General features: G+C 45.4%; 1 protein-coding gene across 2 annotated transcripts in view; it reads right to left on the bottom strand.

The window, feature by feature from the left end:
* SLC24A4 (solute carrier family 24 (sodium/potassium/calcium exchanger), member 4) overlaps positions 1-20826 on the bottom strand; it is a 232186-nt gene that overhangs the window by 14412 nt on the left and 196948 nt on the right. The gene's annotated exons all lie outside the window — the stretch shown is intronic.

A 20826-nucleotide genomic window follows, 5' to 3' on the forward strand; every position in this document is an offset into this window, starting at 1 on the left:
GGAGGGTGAACACACCTGCCGGAGGGTTAACACACCTGCAGGGCCAGATGGGGCCCCAGTGTTTCAATTCAAATGAGAGTCTGTCAGCAAGAGAAGTCCAAACAATGGGCCCCAAAGAACCACAGACTTCCCCAGAGTCATGCAGAAGGGGTCCTACTGAAATGCCCCAGTGTCTGTGGATGCAATGTTACTGTTGTTATTTTGTATTGTTAAGTCAGAATCAACAGTTTCGACAATTTCAACTCTTTCACTGACAGAGGAAAGTGAGACTGAGAGCAGCAAAGGCCGTGGCCAGGGGAGCGGCATGGGGATGTGGACAACAGGGGGGCTGTGGAAGAAGACAGACTTGGGGTGGGAGTCAGATGACTCTGAGGGAGCCCGACACTTCACTTCCTCTCCTGAGAGAGTTGTAGCAGTGACAACAACCTAACAAAATTCAACCTGCTAAGACGTTTGCTAGGTGTAGTTAGAGTGTTAAACATCTTGCATTTGATTTGTTTTCCAGGTACAAAATGGAATGACTACTTCTTTTTTGGTGGCTGTAAGGATGACCATTTTGATGGACAGCAAATACATGGCACACAGAACCAGACACACAGGAGGTGTCTGGTCACGTCAGCTCCTGTGTCAGGGTGACACAGCCAGCCTGTGGCAGATGCAAGGCTATCCGGTGGCACTGCAGACCCCACCGGCCAAGGGGATCCACAATAACTCAACCAAGCAGAAACAGCACATGCAGACCCAAAGCTGACTGCTGGCGATGGCTGAGAACATGGCAGAGGAAGGAATCCTGAAAATTCTCCCCACCCCAGCTCACCCAGTAAAAGCACTGAATGCACTGCTTAAATTGCCTGAAACCACTTTCTCAGAATTCTGGATGTTAATTGTTGGTTTTCAGGAAATGTGTCTTCAACAAAGATGGTGGAATCTCGGTAAGAATGGTGGTCTCTGTGCAGCGCTGACTCGTATTATTTCCACCCCCTCTCAACTTCCTGGGAGCCGTGAAAACCAACAGTCACTGAGGTCAGCCTGCCACTCACTGGACAGAAACACACTGGGCTGCAGCGCCTTCCAAGTACATTCCTCAAGAACCGTCAGCGTCTGTGACCTGTGTGTGGTTTCAAATCCACCAGATGCTCCATGGGAGAGGAATGTGCAGTCTCCTCTCATGTGATTTACTGCCTTTAAAAACCTGCCGGAGGGTCAGTTAATGGTTGGGTCTCACTCGACAGACAGCAAACAACAATAGTGTGGCTTCTTTAAAAAGTTGCATACAAGCGGGGAGCTCTGGTGGCCTAGTGGCAAGAGGCTGCAACTACAATCCCAGAGGAGCTTGGTTCGAATCCACCAGATGCTCTGCCAGGGAAGGAGGGACAATCTCCTCCTGTAACAGTCAGATCCGATTTAATGGTACACTCATACAAAAATTAAAAAAAAAAGTTGCATATATTAGTAGGTCCAAAAACATGTTCAACACTGGCATGTGCTCAGGAAAGACCTGAGAAGGTCCTAAATCACCCCTGGTCAAACCTTGAGGTACTGTGAAAGGAGGAAGTTATAGACTGCCTGCTTGAGAGTTGAAGGTGTGTCCTATTGTTATGTGTGTACACACACACACACACACACACACACACACACCCCTCTTAGCAAAGACAGGGAGACTTACTGGATTCAGGAAGCGAAGAACATCTCTGTGCAGCCATCTGACTGCTGAACTAATCTAGCAGAACCATTAGTAGCTGCATATGTCAAAGGAGATAGACTTCAAATGATTATGACTAAAAGCAAGTAAACAAACATATAGTAACAACAACACATCCCAGAGAAGGCACTGCCCCACACTGTATTATATTCTTTGAAATGTTAGGTGAGCTCTGGTGGCCTAGTGGTAAGAAGCTGCACTGTAATCCCAGAGGTGGGCAGTTTGAATCCACCAGATGCTGTGCTGGAGAAGGAGGGACAATCTCCTCCTGTACCAGTCAGATCTGATTTGATGGTACACACACACAAAATTTAAAAATGTCTACTTTTCAACAAAAACAAAAACAAAAACAAAAACAGACCTAGGAGACAAAGAAGCATGTTCCGTAAAAAGGAGAAAAAGCAGTCAGCAGAAATGGGCCCTGAGAAGACTAGCCAAAGTCTTAGGCTTTGACATAACTTATTTTAAAATATTTTCAAATAGCTAAGGAAAACTGTGTTTAAAGAATAAAAGAAAAATATGAGAATGATGTCTCATCAAATAATGAATGTCAACAAAGAAAAGAAGAGTGGGGAAAGACCCAACAGGAAAAAAATAAAAGAAAAAATGTCTGGGGAAGGGAGGAAAATATGCAACAATGAATGATGGAAAATCCAACTTTTCTGTAACCTTTTGTCAAAATCACAATGAAAAGAAAAAAATGAAAAGAAATTCCGGAGTTGTACAAGAACTACAGTGAAAAAAACTCACTAAAGGGATTCAAGAGCAGATTTAAGAAGGTAGAAAGAAAAATCAGCAAAATTGAAAATGATTGAAATTACCTATTCCATGAACAGGAAAGCAACAGAATAAAGATCAATGAGTAGGGCCTCAGACCTATGAGGTACCTTCAAGCCCATCAACATACTAGAAATGAGATCCCAGAAGGAGAAGACAGAAGACAAATACTGGAAGAAACAAAGTTTGAAAATTCCCCTATATTTTACTACAGGTATAAAGCACACATTTAAGAAAGCAAACATATTCTAAGGCTTTCAGCAGGAAAAACTCATCCAGTGGAATATCTTTTGAGCGGTAACGTCTGACCCATGCTCCAATGTGGATAAACATGGGAAACACTATGGCAAGTGAAAGGAGTCATATACAAAGAACTCCATGCTGAATCATTCTATTTGTACATAATCAGGAAATTCACAGAGATAGAAGAGATGCCTGGTGGTACAATGAGTAAGTCCCCAGCTGTTATCTGGAAGGGTGGCAGTTTGATCTCTCCCAGTAACTCTGCAGGAGAAATTTCTGGAATTTTTTTAAAATTACTATTAATTTTAATGAACGTTTACAGAGACTTTGGATTTCCATTCATTCATTGTTGCACTTTTCTCCCTGCCCACCTTTCCCCCACCCCTGTTCACTCTTCTCTTTGAAAAGTAAAAAGAAAAATTCTTTCACTGTTATACAATCCCCCCCACTCCCGTGTCCACTTCACTGTGCAGCCTTTGTTCTGGACTCCTGTCATGACAAAAATACCTAATCATATATACCTTTTAAACAGTTCTCTCCCTCATCTGTGTCAATGCAGTATACATTATTTATCCTGTCTTTCTCAGTCTCCTCTCAACTCTGATGTTAGTCCTGTTTAACAACAGTGGCACTATGCAGTATTTGTCCTTTTTGTGACTGAGCTATTTCACTCAGCATAATGTTCTCCAGGGTCACCCATTTCATATAATATTTCATTAGTTCCTAGTTTTTCTTTTTTTTTTTTAGTTCCTTGTTTTTCAAAGCAGCGTAGTATTCCATTGTGTGACTATACCACAGCTTCTCTATCCATTCTTTTGTTGACAGGCACTTAGGTTGTTTCCAACTCCTTGCTATTGTGAACTAAGCTGCGATAAACATAGGTGTGCATGTATCTGCTTGGATGTCAATTATGGTCTCTTTGGGGAATATTCCCAGTAGTGGAACTGCTGGGTCAAATGGTATTTCTGTTTGCAACTTTTTGAGAAAGCACCATACCGCCTTCCACAAAAGTTGCACCATTTTACACTCCTACCAACAGTGAATGACCACAGCCTTGAAATTCTATGGGGCAGTTCAACATTGTCACAACTGGATGGTACCCCAAACAATTAACATAGAGGCAGAAAGTTGATTATTGTCCGCCAAAGGCTGGGGAGAGGAAAATGATCATGACTGCTATGCGTGCAGGGTTTCTTTTAGGAGTGATGATGTGGTCTTGAACTTGACAATGATGATGTTTGCATGACTCTGATATACTCATCACATTGACTTGTATACTTTTAAAGGGTGAATGACTGTTGTTATGTGCCATTGAGTCGCCTATGATTCAGAGCAATGCTATGTACAACAGCTTTAAAGCCTGCCCTGTCCTGAACCTGTCTCACTGACTCTGACATACCAACCCCCATTACTCCAGTTACTGTATCAATCCATCTCATCTGAGTCTTCCTCTCCTGCACTGTCCCTTCACCCTTCCAAGCATCACATCCTTCTCCAAGGACTGGTCCCTGCTGGCCATGTGCCCAAAGTATGTGAGAAAGAGCTTCAAAATCCTTGCCTCTAAGGAGAAACTTGGTTTTACCCTCTCCAAGACAGACCTGCTTGTTCTCTTACTAGTCCAATACTCTTCTCTAACACCACAACTCAACACCATCCATTCTTCTTCTGTCATCCTTAGTAATTTTCCAGCTCTCTGATACATAGCAAGTAATGGCAAAGGCCATAACCTGGATCAGATGCACCGTAGTCTCTAGAATGACATCGTTGCTCTTCAGTACTCTGGAGAGGTTCCTGACTGCATATTTTCCTAATGTGATTTGTCTTTTGATTTCCTGACTACTGGAGCCAAGCATGTTGCTCAGCCAAGGAGCTGAGCAAGCTGTAACTGTTAACAACTTCAATCTCTTCTGCAGACGTGCTCCTGTCCTGAGTTTGAACCATGTAGTTTTTCCTTGCTCTGTTCTAAGCACTGCTTTCTGGTCCAAGTACAGGTTTCACATGAGCACAGTCAAGTGTTCTGGAATCCTATCCTCCTCAAGGTTAGCTACAATCTGTTGTGATCCACAGAGTCAAATTCTTTTCCATAGTCCGAAACATACATATGTGAGACAAAACCTTATCTTTGTCTCTAAAGTACCTTCTGGCTGTACTTTGTCTAAGACAGTTTGTTCTTTTGGAAGTCTATGGGACATTTAGTGCTCTTTTCTGACACCACAACTCAAAGGCATCAATCCTTCTGTCATTTATATTAATAATGGTTTGTGAATGATTTTTCCAATTAAGAAGAAAAGGACAGAGGACTGGTGTGTGACGTTTTAACTTTGTCCATCTGATTCTGGATTTTTCTAAATCTTTAAAAATCTATATACTTCAAAGGCAGAGTGTTATGATAATGAATCAAGCTAACGTGGTGAGCTCAAACTCAGTGGCTCCACCCATGTATGCCATCCTAGATGCAGCAGCTGGGAAAATAGCTGTTTTCTCAGGGATTTTTCCACATGTACTTGTCTGAGCCTTGTAATCTCTAGACAAATGACAGGAAAATTCCTTGCTGATAGGATAGACTGAAAGCTTTAACTCATCTCTTACCAGCTCTCATCTCAACTCATGTAGGATGCTGAAGAGGGCTCGTGGTATTTCCAGAATTCTCCTAAAGCTTCATAAATTTGGAGCTCTCATATTAAGGACAGGAATCCTAGAAAACTTAATTAATTGTGCTCATATGAAAACTGCATACCTAGACCAAGAGGCTATCTTGTTAACAGAGGAAGGGAATATTACATGGTTTTAAATCAAGAATGGTGTGTTTCAAGGCTGCATTCTTCATCCATACCTATTCAGTTTGTATGTTGAGCAAACCTCTTGAAAAGCTGGACCCTATGAAGAAGAATGTGGCATCAGGATAGGAGACCCAACAACAAACTGCATCATGCAGATGATACAACCTTACTTTTTAAAAGTAAACAGAACTTGAAACACTTGCTGCAGTAGAGATCAAAGACTCCAATCTTCACTATGAATTGCATCTCAACATCAAGAAGACAAAAATTTTCACCACTGGGCCAACAGGCAACATCATGGTAGATGGGGAAAAAAGACTGAGGTTGTCAATGATTTCACCTTACTAGGATCCACAATCAGCACTCTTGGTACCAGCAGTCAGGAGATCAGGAGAAATACTGCATCGGGCAAGTCTGCTCTCCAAATTACTGGGGAGAAAGGATGTCACTATAAAGACTAAGGTGTGCCTGATTCAGGCCATGGTCTTTTCAATCACTTAATGTGTGTATCTGAGAGCTGGATAATGAAGATAGAGGACAGGATTGATGCCTTTGAACTGTGCTGGCAGAGAAGAGTATTGAATATTCCATGGACCATTGTTCCAAAAGAATAAACAGATATGTCTTAGAGAACGTGCAGCCAGAATGCTCTTTGGAGACAAGAATGATAAAGCTTTGTCTCACATACTTTGAGTATGTTGTTATTAGGGGAGAGGGGCTTTATACTCGGAAAGGTGGAGAGTCCTCAGAAATACAGGAAGACCCTCAAGGAGATGGATGATTTTAGCAATGGCCTTACGGATGCCAGAGATGGTAAGTACGGCACAGGACAGAGCAGGGTCCAGATCTATTGTTCACAGGGTTACTGTAAGTCATACTTGACTCAATGGCACATAACAACAATAATAACAAAGTGACTTAGTGGCCAAGGAGTCGTACTGCCAACCAAAAGGCGGGTGGTTTAAATCTGCCAGCTGTTCCATGAGAAAAAGGTAGCAAACTCCCTCTGCAATTTACAGCCTCTGAAAGCCCACTAGAGGGTCAGCCAGGAGTCCATTCTCACCCAAAGGCAATGGGTTTGAGTTTTTCACAGCTACAAAACAAATGTTGAACAATGTAATATTAAACACCAAGTGGCCCAGCTGAAGGACAGTTTTTCTAATTCAATAAGACTTGTTACTGGGCTGTGAAAGCAATTACTCAGATGGAGAACAATATTTTCTTCTAAAGAAATGTTGTTGTTGCTGTTAGGTGCCATGGTGTCAACTGTGACTCATATCCTGAGCCAAGCTTATGACCTTGGTCACGTTCAAATCCATTGTTTCAGGCACTCTGTGTACGCGCGTGCCACTGTGTCAAAGAGATTGACACAATGACTGGAAAAGAAATGGGATAGAAAATATTACAGCTACTGTTATGTTTGTTGTTGTTGCTAGTTGTCATGGAGTCCGTTCTGATGCACGTGACTTTGTGTAGGGCAGAACAGACCCATGTTTGCTCCAGTGCTCTCCTCAGGGTCACCGCAATGTCTCAGTCCACTGCCGTGACCATGTGCTGATCCATCTCCCTGAGGGGTGTCCTTGTTTTCACTGACTCTTGACTTTACCAAACGTGACGTCCTTCCCTAGAGATGGGCTTTCCTGATAACGTGTCCAGAGTAACCGGAGCTGAACTCTGACCGCCCTTCAGTCACTGCTGTTAGGCACCGGGTTTCCAGTCCATCCTGCGGATAACAACGTGACAGGTGTCCTTTACGACAACCTCCATCTATGTCAGTCCATACGGTTTTGAAGGGCTGGCTTCATCTCCTAACTCTTGGCATAGGCAAGAGACTAGCATTGGCTTTCTTTTACTCATTTATTCAAACAACATTTAGTGTATTTATCCCCTGTGCTGGGCACCAACCTAGGAGGGCATCCGGCAGAGAACAGACAACGTGCCTGCTCACAGGGTGAGCACTGGCTCAGAGCTGGACATGTGGCCCAGAGAGCCAAACTCCAGATATTATTGCAGAGAATCTCTGTCCCGTATTCAACTTGTCCCCTTCTTCCGACTTACAGAGGCATGTTTGCTTGGGGTAGTCAGGTCCCAGCTAAAAAAAGCAGAGTGTGCTTCTTCACCTCTGAGGGCAGCTGTGGGCAGTTCTGGGCAATGAGACCTAAATGCAGGAAGTAGTCCACCTGACGGCCTTTTGGGAAAGTAAACAGCATCCTAGGAAGAAGGGGCAGCTTCAGCAACAGGTCCCTGCAGCCCAGCGTCCCTCCTCCTTCGTCCTATCTGGAAAGTGCACATATTAGAACTCGCAGTTCCATTTGTCACCTTGAAGAGACACAAGCCACCTGGTGACAGATAAAGAACCAGAAAGAAATGGGATGCTGACAATACGAAGTCACTGGGCTTGGTATTCACAGGACTCCTTACTGCATGAGATCAACAAAGCCCTTGAGCTCTAGACTCTGATACTTGGCTGTTCTGTTACATGTAAACTAATGCAGCATTTAAGTCAGGTAGAGGTGCCGTGTGTGCACCGGCATTCACCAGTGGGGTGTACACAGAGACAGCTGACGGCTGCCAGCGGGAGATGCCCAAGACGGAAGCCAGCTAGTGGAGAGCATTGCTTTGGAAAGCCCTGGGCAGCATGTGACAGCCTCATCAGGGGGCCTGGGTCCAGGCTGAAGGGAAAGTCTCCTAGCCACCCACCTTTCCAAGCATGAATCGAGTTCCTCTAAACCCATGGACTATCAAAACGACAAGCAGGTCATTCTTGGAAGAAGCTCCTTAGTCACAAGAACGGTGAGACTCCATCTCATACTTTAAGCATATTATCAGGAGGCACTGGGCACTGGACAGAGACATCATGACAATTTAAAGTAGAGGGTCAGAGAAAAAGAGGACAGTCCTGCATACGGTGGACTGACATAGTGACCGCAACAGTGGGACCAAGAATAGCAGTGACCGTGAAGCTGGCACAGGCCTGGGCAGTGGGTTGTTCCGCTGTTGACACGGTCACTATGGTTCCAAGTCCACTGGGTGACACCAAAGAACAATAAAGCCAGGAGAGTCTGCATGAATTCATGGGCAAAATGATCAAACACCAGTTTCAGGGGCCACAGAATTATGGGACAATGTCCACCCCAAAGGGCTTCACGCTGCACCACCAAGTAGCCCTCCTGGGTAATACGCCATCACACAGAAACACCAGGAATCGTTCATCGACTCATTAACCACATGGACTGTTTTCACTTGGGGCTATTACAACAGCATCTGAGCACAAGTCTGCACGTGAACATGCACTTTCAGTTCTCTGAGGTCGACATGTAGGACGGGAACTGCTGCTATCCTGTCAAGTGCAAGGTCAGGGGCATCTGAGAGGTGCTCATCACAGGTTCTGTTGATGCTCCTCTAAGACAGGCAGGTGCCGGCCGCCCCTCCTCTCACTGAGCTCTCTGAGTTCTCTTTTGAAGCAGAAAATGACAATTTAATTAGGAGGGAAATGGTGTTTTTTAAAAAAAATGAACTGTAACAAAACAGATGGCTAATCATACTGGAGAGAAAAAAATAAATGAAGAATAGATGCAGTTGCTGATTAAAGCTTTCAAAGAAAATGAATCTGGGCTATTATTGGGTGGGCGCTCCAGGGAAGGGAGTGGTCAGCTGTGGGATACCGGTGAGAATGGATGGAGTAGCTCTGGACCCGCACCCAGGAGTCTTTACAAGACAAGGCACAGGAATGTAGACCCCTGAAACTGAAGCCAACCTGTTGGCCTCAAGTTGTTGCTGACTTACAGTGACCTTGGAGGACAGACAAGAGATGCCCAGAGAGTTCCCGACAAGGCCATCAGTAAGGGAGCACACTGCCTTATCTCTCTCCCACAGAGTGGTCGGTGGGTTCAAACCATCAACTTTGCGGTTAGTAGCTACGTGTTTAACCACTGTGCTACCAGGTCCCCTTGAGTATAGAACCAAATATCTCTGCGGCAAGTTGATCCCAGCTCTTCAAACCCTATAGGATAGAGTGGAGCTGCCCTAGGCGGCTTCCAAGGCTGGAAAGTTAACAGAAGCAGGCTGCTATGGCTCTGCTCCCCTGGGGTGACGGGTGGGTTTGAACTGTTAACCTTCAGATTCGCAGTCAAGTGCTTAACCACTGTGCCACCAGAACTCCTTTCAGTGTTGTTGTTAGATGCTGTTGAGTTGAGGAGTTGATTAGGATTCAAAGCAACTCTATGAACAACCCCAAGCCATTCCTCCAATCTCTGCCAGGCTCGAGGCCATTGCTGCAGTCACCAGGCCAATCCATCTCCTCGAGGATCGCCCTCCACGTTTTAAAGTGTGAAGCCTCTTACCACTGACTGGTATATCCCAACAACCCACTCGAAAAATACGAGGAATTGTTTCACCACCCTTGTTACACTTTCTCCAAGGCAGGTTGGTTTGTTCTGCTGGCGGTCCATGGGATAGTCAGTCCTCTCTGCCCTCACTATGGTTCAAAAGTATCAATTCTTCTTCCGCCTTCCTTAGCCATGGTCCAGCTATCAGATGCATGCAAAACCACTGGGAACACCTTCACCTCCTACTGCTCCTTCAACAGAAGTGCGTGCCTTGCAAGCACACAAGTGTTTACTCTTGTAAGTCTGGAGGCTGACGGTCCAACTCGGGGTCTCCACACTTGGCTCCTTCTTTGTCGATGGCCTCAGCCTTCCCTGGAGATCCTCATACAGCATGCATTGTCCCCCATCTATGTGCCTCGGTGTGCTGGTGGTCTAGTGGGGTGACTGTTGAGCTGCTAACTGAAAGACTGCGGTTCGAATCCACCAGCCGCTCATTGGAAGGCAGATGAGGCAGTCTGTCCCCATAAAGAATGGGAACTCATGAAACCAATGGAGGGTCCCTATGAGTCAGACTCAACTCCACAGCCGTGGGTTTGGTTCTGGTGTCAAATCTGCTTTTCCAGATTGCAGGTGTATTTAGGTTTAGGACGCAAGGACAGTGATAGGGTCTCACATGACAAGGAAACCCTATCCTGCTCGAAGGTAAAGGAGTTAGGACTCCTGCATGTATTTTGGAGGACACCATTTAATCCCTAGCAGACAGTGCTCACTGACTGTGCCTGATCCAGCTCAAAGAACCATGGGGGGAAATAAGACAAGCAGAAAGCACAGAGCCTGTGTCCTGTGTCCTGCCTGGAAGCAATGCTCCGGATCTGCAGACCTCAGGGAGGGGCATGGACTGGACGTTAAGTCTCAGGGATCCCAGCCCTCCTGGCAAGGCCTTAGTGTGAAAATTCTGATGGTGGCAGGGTGGGTGACAACCAAAGAGATGAAAACTATTGTGCCGCCTTCTCCGCTGTGTGTATTATTCACTCTTAACAATCTGCTCATCGTTCGAAAGTAGAAACTACCTCACTGTCCATCAGCCAATGAGTGAAGAAATAAAAATCATTCCTTTCTATTCATGCAACAAGGTATCATTCAACTGTAAGAAAGAATAAAGATTTGATACACACTAATCCATGTATGAGCCTTGAAAACATTACTATCTGAACACTAGACAATGAAACGGATGACAGAAGCAGCGATACTTTTCAGTGGTGCTGGAGAAGAGTATTGAATATCTCACGGACTGTCAAGAGAAAAACCAGGTATATCTTGGAGAAGGTGTAGCCAGAGTGCTCCTTCGAGGCAAGGATGGTGAAACTTTGTCCCCCATACTTTAAGCATGTGGGTAGGAAGGGCTAGTCCTTGGAGAGAGAGACATCATGCTAGGGAAGGTGGAGCGTCAGTGAAAGAAAAGAAGACCTTCGATGAGATGGACTCACACAGTGACTCGAATGGGCTCAAGTACATCAGAGACGATGAGGATGGCACAGGATGCGGAGGGCTCACACCTGTTCACAGGGTTGACTCGACAGCACCTGACTACAACAACTAAAGAAGCCAGACACAGTCACAATGGCGTGAAATGTCTACACTGGGCAAGGAAGTCCACAGAAGTGAGGGGGGAGATGGGGAGGGGAGAGCTGTGGCTTCCAGATGCTGGGGTACGGGAAGAACGGAGAGTGACCCTTAATAGGGAGGGGGCTTCTTCATACAGTCCTGTTATGAATTGAAATGTGTCTCTCAAAATAAGTAACAAGGGGTCTGGCAGTCATGTAATGAGGTAATTTAATAGTCATGTAAGATCATCCCCCATGATGCTCTCAGTTAATCAAGTGTAAGGAGGGTTATTAAGATGGGATGGGACACCCTTACTCAGATCCCAGCTCTCATCCAGTAAACAGAGTGTCCCTGGGGGTATGGCCTGCATCCTTCTTATCTTACAAGATGAGCAGAGATGAAGGGACCTTTAGCCACCAAAAAAGAGGAGTCAGGAGCAGAGCGTGGCCTCTGGACCCAAAGTCCCTGTGTGGGATTCTTCTTGATTCAGGAAGACACTGATGGATGCCAAGGTCAAGACACTCTCCAAGGAAGGCCAGGCCTACAGGTGTTGAAAGGAGACACAGACTTTCCTCTAGAGCTGACACAAAGAGAAAGTCTCCCACTGGAGACAGCTCCCCGAATTCACACTCTCAGCCTCCTAGCCCATGAGAGAATGAGTGTATGCTGTGACAGCCACCCACGGGTGGCCCTTCTGCTGGAGCAGGACTAGAGAGCTAGGACAAGAGGTGGAAACGCTCTGGCATGAGACAGTAGTGACGGTGAATATACTAAAACCACTGACTTGTTTGCTTTTAAAACGTGTGAATTCTCAAACTCAGCAGTTCTGACACAGTCTGGCTACCTGCCTGCCTGATTCTGTTACGACACAATAACAGTTGAGCTGTCACAAATAACCGCTGCTTGCCCAATATTCGTTCTAATTGGGCTGTAAATTGACACCTCAGTCAGCAGGGGAAATGACAAGGACATATCACGGACATTTCAACCTTGATAGAAGAAGCAGGCTCAGTAGTTTGCTTGGTGAATTTCTTTGGGGATTTCTGCCCCCCCAGGACCAGAGAAAGAGCTCTTCTGTAAGGAACCCGTCTGTCACTGGGGCTTGAACAGATGAGAGCTGGGGTGCAGGGAATCACTTCATAAGATCTTTCTATCCACTGTCTTAGTGAAACCCACACGACTGAGTGCAACTCCGCAAATAAAGCTGCTTGTTACCCACAAAGGTATGTCTCATCCAAGCCATGGGCTTCTCAATTAGTTGCTGTGCATCTGAAAGTTGGACAATGACAGAAGAAGAATCAGTGCCTTTGAGTGGTGGTGCTGGAGAAGAGTACTGAATACCCTATAGAACGCCAAGAGAAGAAACTGGTCTGTACTGGAGAAAGTGAAATCAGAGTGTTCCTTGGAGTCAATGAAGGCAATATTCCATCTCACGGACTTTGGGATTATGGCAAGGAGGGGCCAGTTCTTGGAAAAGAAGACCATGCTTGGACAGGTGGGCTGGTTTTTAAAAGTAGATCACTGGGCCTCTCTGAGTCGATCTTTAGAAGTTCTACTGAAATCTGTTCAACATCATAGTAACACACAAGCCTCCATTGACAGGTGGGTGGCAGCTGCTTATGAGATGAACTGAGTGCAGATCTCTGGTGGATGGTAGGAATTTTGCCACTAAATCAACACTCTTTTTTAAGGTGTAGATCAAATCCACCAGCTGCTCCGTGGGAGAAAGATATGTAATCTCCTCCCATTCGATTAACTGCCTCTGAAAACTCATCAGAGGATCGGCCAGGGGTCAGGTCCAACTCAATGATACTTAACAACAATAACAGGAAAAGAGGGGTACAAATTTTATGAACTTTGTATGTAAACCTGTATGAAAAAAATAGGAAAATAGAGGAAGACACTGTACCAGATGGACTGAGAGCATGACTACATATGACAAAGATTCCGAGAATGGTGCAGGATAGGGCAGGATAGGGCAAGGTGCAGGGCCGATGTTTATAGGCTCACTAGGTGGTGTAGCCAATTAGACAGCACCTAACATCAACCACAGAAAACAGTAAATGCCTGGACTGATTTCCTGGAAAAGACTGCTGGTAGAAATACGCTGGAGCATCTCAGTATCAGCCGTGACGACGACGAGGCCGGGTGCCGACTCTGGAACAGACCATCCACTACTCACATGCAAGTTCACCTAAAAGCTAAAGAAGGTTAAATCAAATCCACAGGATTAAAAATCTGACCGTGAGTCTATCCCACCTGAACTTCAAAACCATCTCCGGAACAGGTCTGAGACCCTGAACATTAATGACCAAAGACCAGACGAGCTGTGGGAGGATATGCATGTATTTTCCCTCCCTCAATTATTCAATTTATTAAAATTTTTATTGCAAGTAAAAATAAGTATACGCTGATATTGTATGTTGATAGTTTAAATTAATAATTGTTGTTATTATGTACTATTGAGTCAATTATAACTAAAGAAGGAAAAAAAAGAATGTCCAGGAAGAATGCAAAAGGTCATTACAAAGACAGAGGAGGAAGAAGACCAAGATGAATTTCAGAAGAGACTCTGAATATTGCACCAGAATGCTGAGAAGCCAAAGCAAAGAGAAGAAATCAATAAGGAGTTGAACAGAAGATTTCAAAGGGCAGCTCGGGAAGAAAAAGTATTATAATGAAATGTGCAAAGAGCTGGACTTGGAAAATCAAAAGCGCCATACTCGGCCTTTCTTAAGCTGAAGGAACTGAAGAACAAATTCAAGCATCAAGTTGTGATACTTCAGGATTCTATTCCAGGAAGTATTAAAAGAAGATGGAAACAGTATACAGAGTCACTGTACCAAAAAGCATTGGGGTGACACAGAATTTCATGAAACAACATATGAGCAAGAGCCTCTGTGATGAAGGAAGAAGTTCAAGTTGCTCTGAAGAAACTGACAAAAAACAAGGCCGTGGGAATTGATGGAATACCAGCTGACACGTTTCAACAACTAGACACTGCCCTAGATGTGCTCACCAGGTTATGCCAAGAAATCTAGAGGGCAACTACCTGGCCAACTGACTGGAAGAGAGCCATATTTTTTCCCATTCCAAAGAAAGGTGACCCAACAGAGTGTGGAAATTATCAAACAATATTGTTAATATCACATGCAAGCAAGATCCGGCTGAAAATGATCCAAAATCAAATGGAAGAGCACATCAACAGAGAACTGCCAGATGTGCAGGCTGGGTTTAGAAGAGGCCGTGGAACTAGGAATATTATAGCTAATGTCAGATAGACCTTGGCTGAAAGCAGAGAAAACCAGAGAAAACCAGAGGAATGTCTATCTGTGTTTCATAGATTATGCAAAGAAATTTGACTGTGTGGATCACAATAAACTGTGGCTGACTCTGAAAAGAATGGGAATCCCAGAATATTTGATTGTGCTTATGTGAAACCTATACTTGGACCAGGAGATAGCTGTCAGAACAGAATAAGGAAACACTGCATAGTTCAAAATCAGGAAGGGTGTACGCCAGGGACATATCCTATCTCCATACCTTTACAATCAATATGCAGAACAGATCATTGGAAGGCTTGGTTTTATGAGGAGGAATCAAGACTGGAGGAAAACTCATCAACAACCTACGTTATGCAGATGATACAATCTTGCTGGCCAAAACCGAGGAGGACTTGAGGTGCTTGCTGCAGGTAAAGGATTGCAGCCTTCAATGTGGATTGAAGGTCAACCTCAAGGAAACAGATTCTCACCACTGGACCATGGACCACTGGCAGCATCATGATAGATGGTGAAGAGATTGAGATTGTTAATAGCTTCAGTTTGCTTGGCTTCACCGTCAACACTCTTGGTACCAGCAGCCAGGAAATCAAAAGATGAATTGCATTGGAAAAATCTCCTGACAGGGACCTCTCCAGAGTACTGAAGGCAACAGTATCAGTCTAGAGACTAAGGTGCGCCTGATCCAGACCATGGTTTTCACAATTACTTGCTATGCATCAGAAAGCTGGACAATCACTAAGGAAAATAGAGGAAGATTAATACTTTTGAGCTGTGGTGCTGGTGAAGGGTACTGAATATACCATGGACTGCGAGGACAACAAACAGGTTTACCCTAGAGAGGGTGAAACCAAGCTGCTCCTTGGAGGCAAGGATTGTGAAGCTCCATATCACACACTTTGGACATGTTGCCAGGAGGGGTCAGTCCTTGGAGTAGGACATCATGTGTGGACAGGTGGAGGGATAGCGCAGGAGAGTAAGATCCTGCATGAGATGGATTGACTCAGTGACTGGGGTAATGGGGGTAGGTGTGTTCGAGACAATGAGGTTGGCTCAAGATAGAGCAGGGTTCAGTGCTGTTGTACACAGGGTTGCTGAGTCACAGGCAACTTGATGGCACATAAAAACAATAAGGTGATTTGGATGAAGGCTCAAACAGAAGGAAAGAGAGCTCTAGAGAAAGTTACCATGGTCTCAGAGAAAGCACATGGCACCAGCAATAGAATATTCCTAGATGTATGGGCATCAAACGTGCTTCACTGAGCACAGACCTGGCCTGAGACTCATTAATTAACGCCCTCAAGGTACACTTTTTCCAAACTGGCGGACTATGTTCCTTCTGTCCACTATCCCTGACCCTTGTTGCTTTCTCAGCCCTTGGCAGTTTTTTTCCCAGGGGTCTATGTTAGTTGGAAATTAGCTCCCTCCACTGGGTCAGGGAGGGTCTGGAACTCGTCCTGGGGCCTGGTCACTGGCTGGCTCTTGCCTGCTCTAAGCCCCGTACATGGTGGCCTTGATTTTCCTTGGCCACTGGATACATTTCAACCAGCAGCCTCCCCATTGCATTCTCCCACCTGCTCTTCACATCAAGGGGGTGGAGGGGAAGTAACGTGTGGTTACCAGGAGCAACACCTGGCAACCTGACAGGGACACAAAGGAATCCCTGGTTCATTCTTCAGCACAAGGAAGGCCACATCCTTCCCTCCCTAACAGCCCTCAGTTCCATGATGGGCCGAACCCAGGGCATGTTGTCCCACCCTGTCAGGAAGGGAAGAGCTCCCTGGGGAGGGGCAGGGGACCCAAGCGCCCTTGCAGGGCTGCAGTGTTCTAAGCATGTCCACCCTGAGGTGGGAGTGACCGGCTCAGAGTCCTTACAGAGTGACGGGATTCCCCACCTTCTCAGAGGAGCAGGTCCTGGACATAGACAAGGGGAAGGGCAGCTGGCCCTGTGTCCTCCCACACGGCTGCCTAACTCCAGGTTTTAAGAAGCTAGGGGAGCTCTGGTGGCCTAGTGGTAAGAAGCTGCACTGCAAGCCTAGAGGCACATGGTTCAAATCCACCAGATGCTCTGCTGGGGAAGGAGGGACAATTTTCTTCTGTACCAGTCAGATCCGATTTGACAGTACACACACACACACACACACACACACACACATAAAATAATAATAATAAGAAGAAGAAGCTGGAAAGGGCAGTGGTTCTTCCTGGAGCACTCACTCTCCCTGCAGGAGCCCGGTGGTGCTCTGGCTAACACACTTGGCCACTAGACAAAAGGTCACCAATTCGAGTCCCTCAGCCACTCTGCAGAGGATGAGGAGGGGGAACTGGCGTTGGAAACCTCATGGGGGCTGTTCGACAAGGTGGGCTGAGCTGAGTTTACTCTCCTGTTCTATAATCACAGCTGACCAGGAAGACCAGCTGTCCCCCTGGCTTTCCTGCAGGCGACGGGCAGCGCTGAGGTCAGGATTCAGATGAACCGTGGCCTCGGAAGACTTGATGTCTGTAAATTGAGGATCCTGCACCCACACCGAGGGGACGTAGACCACGCACGCACAGCTCCCTGAACAGAAATTCCCTCTTCCTCCTCAGCCACACCCTTGGCAAACTTCTCTGCTTTCTGGACCACGAGTGCCAGCCTCTTCCTGTATCCACACTCAACCCTGTTCTCTGGTTTCCAGGCCCCAAGGAACTGGGGCTTCTATGGTGACTGGAGGAAGACTTATTTCCAGAAAAGCATCTGGGTCTAGACTTTCCAATCTTCTGCTGAAACTCCAATGCCTCTCAGGCTGGAAGGACATCAGAAGTTACCACCAAAACGCTGCATTGAAAAACAAGGAACTCATACAGTATTATTCAAAATAGGTGACCCTGGAGGACATTATGCTGAGTGAAGTATCTCAGTCACAAAAGGACAAATACTGCATGATGCCACTGTTGTAAAACAGACTGACAACAGGGTTGGGGTAAAACTGAGAAAAACTGGATCGATTATGTATACTGAATTGAAATAAATGAGGGAGAGAACGGTTTAAAAGTGATCTATGATAGCATATTATGATTATCACAGGAATCCATAATTAAGGTTGCATAGTGGAGTGCATTGAGGTCAGGGTCGGGGTTGGAGGGGGGATTGTATGCTAACGAAGAAGTTTATCTTTTGCTTTTCAAAGAGAGGAGCAAACTGGGGGGAGGGGAATTAAAGAAGAAAGTGCAACAATGAATGAATGAAAATCCAAAAATCTCTGTAAATGTTCATTAAAAGTAATAAATTTAAAAAAAAGTTACCACCAGGAAGGAGGCCTGGGGGATCAGAACTTCCTGTTCCCACAGGACTGCAGGGTGCCTCGGGACAGGCTTCCTAAAGACTGAGGCAAGTGGGTGGGTCTGAGTACTCGTCAAACACCAACAACTAAATTCATTCATACAACAAATAATTACTAGGGAGGGGAAAAAACCCACCCAAACACTGCCATGGCATCAACTCCAAACTACAGCAACCCTGAAGAACAGAGAACTGCAACACAGGGTTTGCCACTGTTGTTGTTAGGTGCCGTTGAGTCAAGCGCGACTCATAACGACCCTATAAATGAAAGATTTGAACCCTGTTCTGTCCTGCACCATCCTCATACTTCCTGACACACAAGGGCCCCTTGCAGCAGTCACCGTGTCAGTCCACATGGTTGAGGGTCTTCCTGTCCTTCACTGACCCTCCACTCTTCCCAGCATCATGTCCCTCTCCAAGGAATAGCACCTCCTAGCAACATGCTCAAAGTATGTGAGGCCGTCGTCAGAGAGAGTGGCAGCACCTGAGCCACTCAGGTTGGAAAGTGCTCTAAATGCGACTGGGGACGGGCCGCCTCCTCAGAGCAGAGTCTTCCTAATGGCACGGATGGAGCCAGGCTTTTACCTAGTGCAGGACACGCATGTGCTGATGTGGGATGACCCCAAACGAGGAGAAACATCTGTACACATCCATTAATAATCGGAACATGGACTGTCTGAGGCGCAAACCTAGGAACACTGGAAGTTGTCAAAAAAGAAACGGAATGCAGCAAGACCAACATCCCAGGCATCAGGGTGATTGATGTGCTGACCTGAGATGGACCAGTGCTGGCCATTCCGAATCAGTCAATCAAATGATCTACTCTGTCAGGAATGGCAAACTGAAGAGGAATGGGATGCATTGAGAAGAACATTTCAAGATCTACCCTGAAGGGCATCACTATTGGTGATTGACTAATATCCATACGCTTACAAAGAAGACCTTGTTATCGTTGTTGCTTACAGTCTAGTTGAGTATGGCTCATAGTGACCCTATGAACAAAAGGCCTGAAGCCCTCCTATAACTATCAACATTTATCAAAGTTCATAGAGTTTCCGGAGGCAAGTTGTTTAGGAAGTGGATGCCACTCCTACTTACAAACCTCTTAGAATGTTCCTCCAAAATATAACAACAACCAACTTTAAATACAAAGGCCCTCTCTGAGGTCTTGTTTCCTCTAAGCAAGAGGCTTAAATAAAACCCAATATAGTATGTGGTTGTTGTTCTGTGCCATCATTGAGTCACCCTATGTGTAGCAGCTCTGAACCCTTCCCTGTCCTGAGCCGGTCTCACTAATTCCGACACACCACCCCCATTGCCCCAGATACCATATCAATCCATCTCATCTGGGGACTTCCTCTCCTGCGCTGTCCCTCCACCCTTCAGGGCATGATGTCCTTCTAAAAGGGCCAATATCTCCTGGCCACATGCCCAAAATAAGTGAGACGGAGCTTCAAAATCCTAACCTCCAAGAAGACACTTGGTTTCACCCTCTCCAAGAGAGACTAATTTGTTTTCTTGGCAGTCCATGGTATGTTCAACACTCTTCTCCAGCACCACAACTCAAAGGCATCTATTCTTCTATCATCCTTAGTTATCCAGCTCCCTGTTATCCAGCTCCCAGACCATGGCCTGGATTGGGTACACCTTAGTCTCTAGAGTGACATCGTTGTTCTTCAGCATTCTGAAGTGGTACACAAAAGCAGGTTTTTCCCAGTGCAATTAATCTTTTTATTTCCTGACGGCTGGTGTTAAGAGTGTGGACTGTGGAGTCAAGCAAGCTGTAATTGCTAACAACTTCAATCTCTTCTCCATCTATCATAATGCTGCCAACTGGTCCAGTGGTGAGAATCTCTGTCTTCTTGATTTTGAGTTTCAATTAATATTGAAGACTACAGTTCTTGACCTTTTGCAGCAAGCGCTTCAGGTCTTCAGTTATAGCAAAAAAGCAAGGTTGTATCATCTGCATATTGTAGGTTGTTGATGAGTCTTCCTCCAATCTTGATGCCTCACTCCTCCTCATAAAGCCCTGCTTCCTGAAGGATCTGTTCTGCATACAGATTGAAAAGGTACGGGAACAGGATGCATCCCTAACGCACTCCTTTCCTGATTTTGAACCATGCAACGTTTCCTTGCTCCATTTGGAGTTCTGCTTTTTAGTCCAAGTATAAGTTTCTCATAAGCAGGATCTAGTGTTCTAGGATTCCCATTTTCCTCAAGGTTAGCCACAAGTTGTTGTGATCCACACAGTCAAATGCCTTTGCACAGTCAATGAAACACAGATAGACATTCCTCTGGTACTCTTTGCTTTCTGCCAACATACATCTGACATTGGCAATAACGTTCCTAGTGCCATGACCTCTTCTAAACCCAGCCTGTATTTCTGGTAGTTCTCTGTCAATGTACATTCCAGTAGTTTCTGGATGACCTTCAGCAGGATTCTGCTGTGTGTGCATATATCTGCTTGGGTGGCAGTTCTGGTTTCTTTAGGGTATATTCCCAGTAGTGGAATTGCTGGGTCAAATGGTATTTCTATTTGCAACTTTTTGAGAAAGCACCATACAGTTTTCCATAGTGGTTGCACCATTTTACACTCCCACCAACAGTGAGTGAATAAGGGTTCCACTTTCTCTGAAACCAGACTCACACAATGAAATATTACGTTACATTGAAAAACAAGGAACTCATGAAATATTATACAAAATGGGTGACGCTGGAGGATATTATTCTGAATGAAATATCTCAGTCACAAAAGGACAAATACTGCATAGTGCCACCGCTGTAAAAC

The sequence above is a fragment of the Elephantulus edwardii genome, unplaced genomic scaffold (genome assembly GCF_000299155.1).
Source record: "Elephantulus edwardii isolate Elephantulus edwardi_28Jun2011 unplaced genomic scaffold, EleEdw1.0 scaffold00002, whole genome shotgun sequence".
In the NCBI taxonomy this organism is placed as follows: Eukaryota; Metazoa; Chordata; class Mammalia; order Macroscelidea; family Macroscelididae; genus Elephantulus; species Elephantulus edwardii.